Source organism: Protopterus annectens, chromosome 6.part0 (genome assembly GCF_019279795.1).
Source record: "Protopterus annectens isolate FY-2018-M chromosome 6.part0, PAN1.0, whole genome shotgun sequence".
NCBI lineage: Eukaryota > Metazoa > Chordata > Ceratodontiformes > Protopteridae > Protopterus > Protopterus annectens.
In genome coordinates, this window is record NC_056737.1 from 1,614,018,209 (window position 1) to 1,614,033,046 (window position 14,838).

A 14,838-nucleotide genomic window follows, 5' to 3' on the forward strand; every position below is an offset into this window, starting at 1 on the left:
TTCGTATTTAGTTGTGACTGCGGTGGTGGTGCTGCGGTAGCGTTGTCACCTCACAGTAAGACGTTGTCCTGTTCGATTCTCAGCTAAAGCGTCTTCTGTGTGGAGACGTGTGAATTGGCGTACCTTCGTTGAAGGTTGTGCATCAGAGCTGGCAACTTGGCATGTAAAAATCTACTGCCAATCATTAGCAGACCGGAGTTCCGCTGTGGCGACCCCTAACCGGGAAAAGCCGAAAGACACAACTTTTGTATTTAGTTGTACATTGCCTATGTGATTTTTCTCATATAATTTAAGTTATCTTAGATTTCTATGGTTATTGATTTTGATTATTTTTTCTTTTATAATTTTTTTATTCTTTTGAAGCTGAATATAGATTTCTTAAATGAGTATGTTATTAATGATTTGATAAAGCACAAATATCTTGCAAGTGTAATAAATGTTATGCATATTTAAATGTAGCATGTGATAACACTGGTGATCTGTGTTCCTCATCTAAAAACCTGGATGATTTGCTTACCACTATTCGTAAATCTAGACTTACTGATGGTGATTGTACTTGTGCAATTGTCATGGCTTAGAGAACTGTTGTTACATATATTAATAACTGGACTAGTGAGATAAATAATGTTAGGCAAAGAGCAAATGGAACACATTTAGGAAATGGTGTGTCTATTGTCTGTAAAGATCATTCAACCCCTATGAAACAAGATGATGCCCCTGACAACTTTGCAAATTCTGGATGCAAGTATTTAGCAATCTGAGGATTCAGAGTGTTTAGATGTAAATAAAATAAAGAAAGGAAGAATTTCATGACAAACAACAAGGCAGAAAAAGAAACTGATAAATGTCTGTAAAGTAAAGAGAATATGTGCTACCACCCAACACTACAGCCTGTGAGAGATGCACTTATATAGCCAAACTGGAAGCAAAGCTCTCTTCACTGAAGACTGGACTAGACAGTCAAGAGGAGAAGGTAAACACTTGCACCATACCACACTCATCACATAATCCCTCAAAACCTACACCACCAAAACACACACATAGAAACACAAAACACAAACCTACATTCACGGAGGCTCTCAAAAAAAATCTACTCAAGCAACAGGGACCTCCAAAGCAGAAATGCAAGCAACCTCCAACCCCAACACAACCCAAATGACACATAGCCCACAAACTCAGTGTGCCACTCAACCACAGCCCATATGGCATAACAACGTACCCAACGCTCTAATCATAGGCGACTCTATGGTCAGGCACACTGATGTTCCACTCACCAGGCTAAACAAGGAGAAAGTTACTGTCAGCTGCCTGTCAGGTGCCAGGATCCACCACATAATGCATGCACTCAGGTCACTCTACAACAAGTACAAATATGACTTTGTCATTGTTCATGTTGGTGTGAATGACCTGAGAAGTACCTCCCTGGACTACATGAAAAGTGACATGGAGGAGCTGTTCGATCTTGTAGCCCAGGCAGGTATGACTCTAGCCCTGAGTAGCATCCTGCCATCACCCAGAATGATACCACAGTACAAGGACAAAATGATTGACTTCAACAATTAGCTAAGCTTCTGGTGTCATTCTAAGGGGATCCAGTATCTGTCTGCCTGGGGTGACATGATCGACAAACCATAATGCTTTGCCAGATATGGCCTGCACCTGTCACCCTTGGGATTCTGGATACTGGCTAAGGCTCTTGCCAACCCTATAGTGCCTTTTTTTAGGCAAGATTCAAATGACAAATTCACCACTGTAACAGGTACGAGCAAACAAAATCTGAAGGTAATGCTACTTAATGCTAGAAGTCTAAACCTCAAAATGCACTCACTTGAGGCACTGCTTAAAATGGAGAACATCGACATCTGTGCTGTGGCGGAGACCTGGTTCAAGGCTCCAGAGAGCACCCCTGCATTACTAGGCTATAATTCATACCACACCTTTTGGCCACCTAACCTGGACCAAAGCACTAAAGGTGGAGGCTTGTCCATATTCATTAAGGATATCCAGACCTCCAGGCTAGTTGCTCAGCATAATACATCCGAGATTATCCAAGTGTAACTAACTCTGGGCAAGACCACAATCCAAACTGTAGCTTGCTACAGATCCCCCACCATGCCCCAGGATTCCCACTCCTCATTTCTTGATACACTGGAAAATATTAAGGTTCAACCTAACACGCTAATAATGGCCGATTTCAACTACCCCACCATTAACTGGGAAAACTACTCATGTACCAACTCTTGTGCTTAACGTTTTCTGGAATTCATAAATTCCAATGCCTTGGATCAACTTATCTACACCCCCACCAGGGGCAGCAATATCCTAGACCTGGTCATTACCAACATGAGCAACCGGTGTTCCACACCAGAGGTCAATTCCTCATTGGTCAGATCCGACCACAAGCAAATCACCCTAGACATCCACATCCCACCCCCAACCCCATTAGGGAAACCACCGTAAAAAATTTCTCCAAAGCCAACTTCACGCTTCTTAAGACAGAAGTGGCAAACTTCATGACACCCATGCTGACAGACAATAGAGGTATGACTGCTGAATCCTATACAATTGCACTTTATAAGCAATTACACGAGTGGATGGAACATGCAATCCCTAACAGAACCAAGATGCTATCCTCCAAAAAAAGGAAGCCAATCTGGTGGCCCCCTGCCATAAACAAACTCTACAACAGAAGAAAGAAACTGTTACAAAAAAGAGTAAAATCCCATGATTGGAGGAACTCCATGGTCAGCCTCAGTAAGAAGCTGAGATCCCTCATAAAATCCTCCAAAGCTAGTTACGAAAACACAATCGCCACTGATTCTAAAGACAACCACAAAGCATTCTATAGCTATGTCAAGAATCTCAATGGCAACACTCAGATCTGTTCTGAGTTACAGCACAATGGCACTAAATATACAGAGCCAACTGATATTGCCAACATCCTGGCAGATAGGTTCATTGCTAAATTTACCCCTCTCTCATCCCCTAAAGGGCCCATCTCCATACCTAAAGAATGCAAAGTTCCTGTAATCACGGCTGCACAGGTAAAAAGCACACTCTCCAAAGCCAAGAAAACAGCATCCATGGCAACTGACAACATCTCAGGCTGCGTTCTACATGAACTACAGAACGAACTGGCACCACACCTAAGTACCATGTTCAATCATAGCCTCACCACTGAATGGCACACAGCAATGGTTATCTCACTCCACAAATAGGGAGTCACCACGGACCTCGGGAACTACTGCCCCATTAGCCTGATGAGCCTGGTCTGCAAGGCTATGGAACGTATCATCATGGAGCTTATAAACAATGACACTGGTAATCTCCAAATTCTTGACCCTACCCAGTTCAGGTTTGTTAAAGGCAGATCATGTCTCCTAAACCTAATAGACTTCTTTGAAGCTGTCACCAAAGCCGTAGATGAGGGTAAGGTGGTTCACACAGCCTATCTAGATCTCGCCAAGGCTTTTGACACCAACCCCCACACTGGAATTATGGAAAAACTCACTAAACTAGGTATAAATCCCTATGTTACAAGATGGGTTGCCAAATGGCTCACTGACAGAACCCACACTGTGAAAGTAGCAGACTCTAAATCCAACTTCAGACCAGTGACAAGTGGAGTACCACAGGGTTCAGTCCTAGGTCCTCTCCTGTTTGGTATCTACTTCTCTGAAGTACAGGCTAACACAGAAGGTCTTTGGCTAATGAATTTCACAGATGACTGAAAACTAGATGCCATAATCAAATCTCCTAATGAGAGGGCCTCACAGACACAGATGACTGGTGCCCAAGCCATGCCCTCAAACTCAATGCCAAAAAGTGCATTTTCATCCCTTTTGGTAAAAACTCTGTACCCATGAACTACCACATAGGCGGTAGTCTACTTAACACAGAAAGTGTGATAAGAGACCTTGGGACACAGGTGGACAGTAGCCTCTCCTTTGATAATCACATCACCACAGTAGTCGGGAAATCCTTCTACGTGGCACACCTCATCACAAAAGGTTTCACACCCAGGAAAAAAGAGGTCATTGTTCCCCAATACTCATCACTCATTACACCCATTATAGAGTACAAAGCCCCTTTTGGTATGTATCTCACAAGACATCTACAACAACTGGAAAGGCCACAGAAATACCTCACAAAGAGGATTACCGGCCTCAAACAGATGCCCTACACAGACCGTCTAAAAAAACTCCAGCTTTACTCTGTCGCATATCACCTACTCAGAGGCGATCTCTGCCTAACATACAAAACTATGTCAAACCCAGAGCTGTTGGACATGCTCTACTTAAAGAAATCCCAATCCCTCCGGGCTACACTCTCTAGGGACCTAAACCTTGTCACCACAATAAACAGAACATGCTAGAGGGATAGATTCCTGTCCCACAGACTTCCCATACTCTGGAACAAACTACCTATCTATATCAAACAAAGCTCCTCATTAGCACTCTTTAAGAAAAATCTTGATGATTGGATGGGATATAGTAAATTCACCCTGGGGATCGCTTCTGTGGCTCTGCTTGACAAGGGCACAGGAAAATAATTTTCTGGGGTGGCAAAAGCTAGGGTACTGTTTGGCTAGGCTTATATAGGCCCTAAGGCCAATAGCCTACTACCTACCTATGAACTTATGAAAAGACACTGCTTTGTTATGTAACACACAGATTACAGGGATGATAACATTTTTGTATCAGAAAACCTTCAGTCTACCGAAAAGGCATCATTTTTCCAAAAGAGAAGGTAGAAAAATGAGGCAAGGGACAGGTGAAAAGGAAGAAATCAAAACTGAATGTGGAAGGATTGAATAATATTACTGTAAGAAAAAAGAAGAGAAAGACAGACGTTGACTACACTTCTCAGGCTGTGGATTTACAAAGCAATCTGGATGAGAATTGTATGCTTTCAAATTTAATACACAATGAAAAAAGTGAGACTAATAAGATTAATGGTGATGAAGATCATTCCTTTTAACAACTGATAAATCAGATATTATTGTATTAGATGCTGAAGATTCTTCACATCTGATTTAAAATGATATTTTTGTAATTTTAGATTATATTATTAGAGGAACTGATACTTACATTTGCAGAGAAGATAATGAGCATTGAATAGTGGTCTCATCCGCAAGGACTTTCTGACTGTTAGTAGAGAATTTACAGCCCTCTTAGATAGTATAGCTTGCACTGGTGTTAGGATATATTTTTCACAAATCACATATAGAAAGGATAGTCAGGTCACTGTGAATGAAAATATTTTGGGGGTAAATACCTACAAGGAAAAAATGTTGTGTTTTAAAAAATGGAAATGTGTAGAGCATCCAAGCCTAGTTCTGGGTACAGTTGTGTTCAGACTGGATGGCATGCATTTGACAAGATCAGGGAAGAGCATTTTTGAAGCAGATATTTTGCAATATTTGACAAACATTAGGCAAGATTTTTGCAAGGTTGAAAATTTAAAAGTTCACAGATAGCAACATTTGATGCATCTCTGATGGATGGTAATGCTAGTAGCATTAATAATAAAGTTTTTTAATGGAAAATTTGCTGTGTTTCCACAAGATTGATGTTGTTGTTCTTTGCGAAACATGCCCCAGGATTCAAGAAGCTTGGTGCAAGGATGGTTTTAGCCTTGCGCCAAGCGTCCTCACTACAGATGGTGCAGCAACACCATATGAATATGTATGAGGGTGTGCTGCCGCACCCTCGACGTGCACAGGAAACGTGTGCAAGTGCAGGGGGCATATACAACTGCTCTACGGAGGCATAAACATGCCCCAGCACTTGCAAAACCTACTATGCCTACTAGTAGAGCCCGCCCCTAATAGTAAGTCAGTAATTCAGTGCCCGTGGATACCGAGATGTATGCTAAGCATACAAGAGTGTCCACAAACAGTGAAATAAAATCGAAGTAGTAAACACACAAGCATGCAGTGGAATGTCGTGCGCTGTCCCTAGAACTTTCACAATTAGATTCCCTGTCCCTGTGTCCCTATTATGCATTCGAATTGCTGCAATATCGAAGGTGTAAGCAAAGCGCAGTGTGTCTGCACGTCGCTGCCCTCCGCCGAGCATAACTTACACATCATATTCATTCAAATAGAGAAAAACATGCAGAATCAACGTAAGTCTCAATAGTGTAGTGTTTAGAGCATCCACCTAGCAAACAAGCATTCACGGTTCGAGCACAACAATAGCACATATCATTTTCCATGTGGAATGAATGTCATTTTGCCATGAGATAAGTAACTTAAATATCATTCAAGCAAAGTGGCACTGTCATAATGAATAAGGTACTAGTAAGGAGGTATAAGCACAAATAAGCAGCAGTAAACACATACAAGTACCAGTAAGCAAGTCTGAGTGCACTTGTGCGGGTCTAAGCAGTGCCCACCATAGGAAATGTATATAAGCATATACAGATATATAATATGTATGTGTATATATATATATATATATATATATATATATATATATATATATATATATATATATATATATATATATATATATCTATGAAGAAAGAACGACGTAACAATAAAGCATACAAAAGGAATGAGAAGGGAATCAACAGCAACCCCAGTATTATATAGCGCTGTCAGCGTATGTCATATCCAGCTGGGCAGGAGTGAGCAAATCACTGCTACCCGCACCACAGGCAGGATATTACCAGTGGGAGTAACATTGTTGATTTGCTAAGTCTACTTTACACACAGAGGGGCAGTCCCTGGTGGGACTACCCAAAAATTGATAGGATGATTGGCCATCCGACCATTACACAAGCAAGGGCAGGTATATTCAAGGACTAAATGGTGGGAGAGCCTGAGAATACATGGGTTGGGACAACATATGTGTAGGGCCCTTAATGCTCGGGAGAGGGCAATATGTGGAGGTGTGTCATGGCTGCGATAACAAGTGGACAATGAATGGTATGCATGCATTTTGAATACGGGTGGGGTGGAGGAACTATGGGTATGAAATTATGGAGCCAGGTGTGCCAGGGTTGGACGGGCTGGTTCTAATTAGACCGCCCCATGGAGGTCAGCAAGTTCATTATAAGTATATATGCATACACACAGACATCAATATGTAGAAGTACATTCTCTGTAAAACATTCACTCCATTTGCAGATGTGCCTTTACAAACCTCGACAGTAGATAGAATAATAGGTTGTGCAGAAGAGGGACAGGACGAAACTGCTAAAACGCAGAAGTGTGTACAATGTCTGAAGTCAGTGCTGTGCTGAAAATAATCAAATGTGAGGACTTTCCCACACATGGAATCATTCTTGTGATCTCCCTGCTATGGCAACGCCAATTACTAAACTGGCCTTCAAACCACAACAGCTCACAGCTCCAAATCAGGTGAGACAAAATTAGTTGCAAATAATTGCCAGAATTTATTGGTAATGGTTTACTAAACTGGCCTATTTGTAAAAGAAATACACCAAACACATAAATAATTAGGCTATCATATGTAACGTGTGCATTACCACATAGTCATACTTATTAATTTATTGTAGTGTCATGTTAACGGGAGTAAGGATGTAATGAAGTATAGTCTAATCTTGACATAAACACAAGCGTGTCCCATGTGGGACAACCCAAAAATTGCGATTAGTATTCTTTTGGTCGCTCATGTCACCAATGTGTGTGGACTAAACATTTGGGAGTTCTGAGGATACGTGGAGTGAGTCAACTGATGGGATGGGTCTATAGGAGTAGGGAGTGGCCAATGTGTAGTGGTGTGGATACACCGCGAATCCGACTGGAGAATGGATGACTGCAGTGTTAGGGAGGCATTGTGGTGTGTGTTTGGGGAACCAGGAGCCATGGGTATATGGGTATATATGCAGATGAAGCAGCACAGCAATAGTGTATTGGTTAGAGCAACCACCTAATGAACAGACATTCCCATACTGAATTAAAGTGTATCACTTACCATTTACCATTGGTAATCTGTACATATTGCGAACATCTGTCCACTGTATAATCTGCAAAATACCAATTAAAAGTTAACTGGAGTGAAGTGTCAGTGTCATAATGAATAAGGCACTAGTAGCAGGTCAAGCATATATAAACACCAGTAAGCATGTGTAAGTGCATTTGCGCCGGGTATGTATTGCTTTACAGACACACATGTATATATATATATATATATATATATATATATATATATATATATATATATATATATATATATATATATATATATATATATATATATATATATATATATATATATATATATATATATATATATATATATATATACACACACACACACACACACACATCTATATATATATATATATATATATATATATATATATATATATATATATATATATATATAAATATATATATATATATATATATATATATATATATATATATATATGTGTGTGTGTGTGTGTGTGTGTGTGTAGATATACACAGATATATAGCTATTATAAGAAACAGCTCACAAGAAAGACAAATGTTCACAGGCTATGCCAATGGAAGTGAGGAGACCAAGCAAGAAACATGAAGCATGACCTTCCACCCCCCCCCCAGCCGGACACGGGAAACATACACACAAACAATGTAAAGAGTCTACTGCTCCCCAGACCACAGGCAGGATACAACTGAAGGGGGTACACAGTGCACCCGTGAATTCTAATCTTGGAACACAAACAGAAGCGTCCCTTGTAGGACACCCCAAAAATTGCCAAGACCAAAAGAAGGTGATAGACCGACCATTCTGGCTGGGGTGTATACATACTCGGAATACAAGGGTGGGAAACCCTGATGACCCATGGGCTGAGACAATTGTATGAAATGGGTCCCATGAAGTAGAGAGTGGGCAGTGTGTAGTGGTGTGTCCAGAACAGACCAGGACCCAGAGTAAGGATGGGTGCTGTTGAGGATGTGCGAATGGGGGAACTATGGGTAGCTACTTATGAGTCTAGGTATGCAGGTGTTGGCTGATGTGGGTCTATATGGACAGCCCTAGGGATGTAAGTGAATGCGTTCATTGGGCAGAGGCATCGCCCAACGAGCAGTCACACCCACTATGAGTCCCACTGCAGCAAAGTGTAATCTGTATGGCAAGGAATGGAATAACCAGATGTAGACGTATATATATATATATATATATATATATATATATATATATATATATAGAGGTATGTGTGTGTATATCTACCCATAGTGACATAGAGATAAGCCTTTCCCTCTCCGTAGTACAGATGTATACATACAGAGACAGAATACAGATACATACCCCATATAAATATATACATATGCAGAGACCCATAGACCCATATTTTGTGATATATATATATATATATATATATATATATATATATATATATATATATACATACAGCAAAATATAAATATACATGTATGCATACATATACAGATATATCTGTATATAGTAATATAAATATATATATATATATATATATATATATATATATATATATATATATATATATATATATATATAGATAGATATATAGATATATAGATATATATATGTGACTGTAAATATACACATGTATATAGCTAGGATATGATACAGCAGTTACACGTAACATATGTTTACAGGCCGTGCATATAGGGGTGAGGGGTCCAATAAACAAACGTGTAACACGTAGCATCAACCCCCCCCCAGCTAGGCCGGTGAGACATACAGACACACAATAAAGGTAAACACACCACTGCTTCCCAGACCACCGGCAAGATACTACCAGTGGTAGTCCCTAGTGGGACACCACAAATTAATGATCAGAGGCAGTCCCGGTAATGAACCAGGCTGCAGATGTACATGGACCAGTAGGTTGTGCAAGCCTGATAACTCATGGGTCGACACAACGTACAACATGTGTCCCGACACGGGGAGAGTGGGCAGTGTGTAGTGGTGTGTTTATACCCCACCTGCAGCCACAGTAAGGATGAGTGCTGTAGAAGAATGGCAGGTGGGGGAACTATGGGTATGCAGTTATGTGCCTAGGTGTGCAGGTGTTGGCTGGTGCAGTTGTATTAGGACCATCCTGGGGATGTAAGTAATATACCAAAATGGGCATAGCTGATGCCCATACCTCTCAACCCCTAAGAGCACATCCACTGGACAGGACATAAATCATTGGGGGAACAAATAGGGACAATACCTCTGAACTGTCCCTGATATCCAAGGATGTCCCTGATTTCGACTCAGTTTCTAACTCTGTCCCACTTAATCCCTCCTAAAACTAGTGACATTTGGAGGAAAGGTGGTGAATTACACGTAATGAATAACGACAACAATTAAGAGTTATAGACATCATTTACCTCAGAAAATGTGTATGAATTCATATGCTCTGAGTCTGTCAATGTGTCAGGTTAATAGCACCAATAATTTAAATGTGTCCCTGATGTTCTTATGCCATGTCCATGATTCAGTTTGTATTTTTCCCCAATCGTATGAGAGGTCTGATAGGGACAGAAAGCACATAGTCCACTGACAACCTTAGAAAGATGATAGAATATTAGGTATGCAGTAGCATGATTCAGCTGAAGGATGTGGGTTCTAAAACCCAATTACTTGTTTTTATTGAAGAGTGTCAATCGCATGTATTAGCCAGATGGGTGCAGATTGTAAGAGGAGTGCACCAATAATATGAATCAAACTCTGGACAGGCCGCAGATTCCGTACAGTCGAATGGCATGCTGTTGCATAATGGGCAGCCATTCCCGATACAGTAGGCATGTAATCCGATGTAATAGGCATTACAAGGTAATATCATAGTCCTCATTCCTACCCAGGGGTGTGAGCGTCAGATGCAAACACCAAATGCAGTGCATTTGCAAGTGCGGGAACAAGCAGGTGTAAGCCTGTTTGGCCGCCAGTATGTGAGTATTACACTGGTAAAGCAATGTAGAGGCTAACTGAGTGTAAGAAACTGTAACCAGAGGTTAGCATTGCTTAGCACCATGCAAATCCATGCACACCCACTCACAACTGCTTTAATGTGCCTTAATCACACCATATCCAATAGCCTTGTTCTGCCCAGCAACAAAATAAACGACCTCTGCAAGGCTCGAAACCAGGACCCTGCACATACAGCTATTGTGATTTACCACTAAGCCATGGCAAATACACAGACATTGGACCTTATCACAAACATATCATCCAGGGCATTCATTCAACAGTATAGGAAATGTATTCCATCATGTAGATGTATGTGTGAGTGTTTATGTCCAGCATATAGATACATACATATATATAGATATATCAGGAACATGCCATGTGACAACAAAGCATTACAAAGGAAAGAAAAGGGAAACACCAGCAATGCCTGTATTATGTAGTGGTGTTGTCCTATGTAATATCAAGACTCCCTCAGACAGACATGTGTCATTCATACACGCAAACATTTGTACATTGGCCATATACATCGCTCTGTGCATGTTATTTACATTAGCACAACAGTTCCTGTCCAATCATGTGAGAACAGTACTCTTGCAAAATGCTGTGTGTGACATCATCATCATGATAAAGGTAAATGGGGCAACCATAGAGGGACCAGTAGTGTTGTGTGTACAATGGGGTCGTCCGCATCATGTGTACCTGGAACATTTAGGAGTCATGTGCATACTAGGATCGTGCGCCTGAGAGACAGGGATGAGGACAACTAGAGTATGTTGTGATGCATATTTAAAAGGTTACATGTGTCCAGTGGACACATGTGTGAAATGGACAGCTATGTATGGGGCAAATGTTGTTCTAGGAACCGATTGGCCTTTTGTTTCCGTATAGTGAGAGTGGGATGTGGGGGAAGGAGAGTAGGTATGCTCATGGAGGATAGGTAGTGTAGGATGACAGACAAGACAGCATACAGGGTCAGTATATGACACATGTGGGGGGATACACCTTGGACGGGGAGAAGTGTTTGGCATTCACAAGCCCATGAGCCCCCAGATGGAAACAGTGGGATGGAGGTCCCCAGCCATGGGCAGCCACCACTGCATCAACACAGCTGCAAAGGTGGCAGTGCTGGGGGCTGTCTAGGAGGGGCAGCCTCACCCTGTAAATGTGACACTCTGCCCTTGAGTTGGTGTATCTGGCCACAAAACCCCTTATTGAGCCCCCTATGCACCACGTCTGGGACTGTACAATAGCGGATATGTTCCTGTCTGGACCTGCTCCCATGAGGACAGGCCCCATCCTCAGTGGTGGTACCACCAGAAGGTGGTGCAGAGCCAACAGAGGTGGAGGTCCAAGACTGGGACCCAGATGTGCTGGTGCCCGGTGCCATGGCCAACTGAAGTGGGACAGGAGGTTCTGCCAGGACCTCCAAACCCATACAGCCTATGGTGTTGCAGTTTAAACACAGATATGGCTTAGTAATAGTCAACATCAATCAGGATTACTTACAACAGCATGCATAGATATGACCATCAACCCAACACAACAGATGGTATACATTTGCAGAGGGAGCACAACACATGCATATATACTGCATGACATATGTACAAAGTGTAGAAGACTTGTGACTGCAACTATGAACAGTGGCCCATTATTGGCATGTTAATGAGAATCCCAGACAGTGACTGTCATACCACTGTTTCATGTGACATATGTCCAGTCAGGGATGCGATGGCAGTAACTCATCACTATCACCATGTACTGGCTGCAATCCTCACACTATGCTCCTGCTGTTCACAGATGTGTGTTCAGTGAGTGACACAGGAAACAAATGGTTCCACACACTGACCAGTCCACAGTTGGCCCTACAGATGGGGGTCCCTCACAAACAGAGCACTGTCTTGTCAGTTTTAAATCATGCAGAATAGCCATTACCAACACAACTTGTAAACAAGCAGTAGTCTCAGTGAAGCATAGCTACACTTACATGCTGTAGTCATGATTGGCACATCACCCTCCTGTCTTTAGTCTATTTCCCACTCTGTATGTTGTTTGAGGAACATCCAGCTATCATATGTGATGCCGTTTACCAAACACCAGATCTAGGTACCACTCACAGCGACTGTCATGGCCATTCACCAACATGATGTTCCTAGATATTGTACTGTGTTTTTCATGCAAATGGCTATGGGAACATCATCACAGCCGTTCCACATGCAATCAGCTAGAGGAGGACTGCAATAGGTCTAGAGGCCATCACCTGATCATGGCCATCACTTACAATACACAAGCTGCTGCTGAGCAGGTGTACACCTCCACATCCACCAGAGAGTTTGTGGGAGAAACAGACAGAGGCAAAATACATCAGAGAAGGGCTTGGAGACTAAAACCTAAGTGTCGTCTGTCACACACCTACCAGTACAGGGGTTCAAACCTCTGACTGACTAGTCATTACTATTACAAGTGCATGCAGTTACTCCGTGTGCCACAAAGCTGACATGTTGGTGTGCTGTAAGAACATATATGTGTGTTGGTGAGCGACATCTGCAACAAAGATATAGTAGACATACATTAGGTATAGCACACATGGCTGTCCACATGAACAGATGTCATTGTCAACACAACCACACTCTCTAATGGACTCACATTGACACTCTTTGCCAGGACCACAAATACACTCCCAAACTACTTAGTTTGCCACACTGCAGTAATGCACAGGTACTACATCCACCACAGGGGATATCTGGAGGTTCTATGGGCTGGGGCATGTGAACGTGTTTGACATCTGTCGGTATGCCAATGGGAGTTATACTGGGAGTGACTGTGGCTGGGAGCGTCATACCCCACACACAGACACAAGGTGCCAGTACTGACATTCATGTGGGCATTGCTTCACGGGTGTGTAGTGGTTGGCTGTGCAGGATGGCTGTACAAGGCTGGGGGAGGGGTAAGCCTTGGCATCACACCACTTGACAATGGTGTGCAGTGTGGTACAGGGGTGTAGTGTCTGCAATGTCCCACACAAATGAGTATTGTATGAACTGTCCTGACATCCTGATTACCATTGTGTATGGCCATAGCTTTACAATGCATGCCATGTCTGTGTTTGATAGTCCTTGACATGGACATTGCCTGGGATGTGCATGTCCCACAATAATGTACAGTGAGATGTACAGGTGTACCTCGTTTGGCTGGCACATGTTGTGTACACAGACTGTTATCCTCTAATATGCCAATACTGGCCTAGTGTGGCAGAACCTGCTTATAGTCAGCAGGTTGACCCTACACCTGCATTGATAGCATAATACAGGTATTCCCTGATGTCAGTGGCATCAGTCCATACAGGGCACATTTGTAAGGCATTGTATGGCCTCTGTGGATCACATTTGATGGCACCACATATGTTGCAGGCATCCAGTGGGGAACCCAGTGAAGGCACATTGTCCGCAATTATGTGCCTATTGTACTGCTGTACAGGATGCCATGTCCTCTGCAGCCCACTGCAATCACACCATGCCTACTATCTGTCATCAATGTGCAGGGGACTAGCAACATAGCGGGATATTCTAGGCAAGTGTGTTTGTGTATGACACATGGGGTCAGGACATATTCCGGGTAATAGTAGGGTTGCATACTTTTTTCACCAGGCCTTTTGCCAGATGTAGGGGTATGGCATGCCTACACATTCCCTTGGCTGACTGACATCTGTACTCCTCGTGAGGTGAACATTGTGGCATATAAGATTGACACCATATAGGAAAACTACAAAATCCACTCCCCAGCATGTCCAGTGGTTAGACACTCACAGCCACCTCCATACAGGCTCTGACAGTCAAACACACACACACCTGCCATGTCCTGGAATAGAACCCCTACCTAACTAGTTTATCACACTATAGTATTACTCAGTTACAGCACATGCTACAGAGAATACTGGGTT